Here is a 1,013-nt window from a genome sequence, read left to right on the forward strand (position 1 = left end):
CATGTATACATGCATGCATGCATGCCCTTTCAAACACACACACAGGGGGGGGGAAAGGGAAAAATAGAAAAATAGAAATTCCCAACAAAGTAGCCAATAATAATAATAATAATTTAAAAAAGAAAAAAAAGAAAAAAAAAATGGAAGTTCATTTTTGTAAAGCGAACAACATTTTTTAAAACAGTACAGAGAGCAGGATTAAATACGGAAACAAAACAAAGAAAAAAAAAAAAAAAAAAAAGAAACCTTCTCTCCCCCCAGTGCATGGCCTTAATACAATTTGATTTATCTCATTATGGCTGACGTCACTGCAGCCAAACCCTATCACCTTTTTTTTCTTTTTTTTTTTTTTTTTTCTTTTCTTTCATGCTGCTCTCCCCTTCCTCTTTCTGCCTTTTCATCATTTGTTATTCCCCCATTGTTGTCTGTGTGCGTGTTTTTTCAAAAAATTGAGATAAATGGAACAAAGTACCCATTTCCTTCCCACCACCCCAACCACCCAGCATTAGTTGCTTAAGTGTTATACAAGCGCATGCACATACACATACATACATATATATATATATTTATGTTGGTGTACAATTTAGGGAAAGAAAGATATTAATACATATATAATGTAATATAATATAATATAACAACATATATAACTTAAAAAAAAAAAAAAAAACAATAACAACAACAGTAGAAGGTGGTAAATAGTAATAATAATAAAGGGATTAAATACATTAGCCAAGAATTCTACAAGCATACATGTATAATTATCCAGATATATATATATATATATATATATATATATATATTTATGCATTAACACCCATCATGATACAGTCACCCTCTCTCTCTCTCTCTCTCTCTTAAACACACACACATATGCAGACCACAATGTATACAAACAGCCAAAACCAATCCATCCTCCCCCATCACCTCCGTATTTCCCACCACCATCACCTTAAACATGCCGCACATGACAAGAGAGAAAAGGAGAAAACAAAACAAAAAAAAAAAAGGGCAAA

General features: G+C 31.9%; 10 annotated features.

The window, feature by feature from the left end:
• Positions 1 to 25: a microsatellite.
• Positions 1 to 1,013: a sequence feature (haploid, Esmeraldo-like haplotype).
• Positions 116 to 141: a microsatellite.
• Positions 209 to 245: a microsatellite.
• Positions 330 to 365: a microsatellite.
• Positions 533 to 570: a microsatellite.
• Positions 602 to 635: a microsatellite.
• Positions 640 to 667: a sequence feature (AT_rich).
• Positions 767 to 804: a microsatellite.
• Positions 834 to 855: a microsatellite.

This window comes from Trypanosoma cruzi, genomic scaffold, assembly GCF_000209065.1.
Source record: "Trypanosoma cruzi strain CL Brener 1047053516721 genomic scaffold, whole genome shotgun sequence".
Lineage (NCBI taxonomy): Eukaryota > Euglenozoa > Kinetoplastea > Trypanosomatida > Trypanosomatidae > Trypanosoma > Trypanosoma cruzi.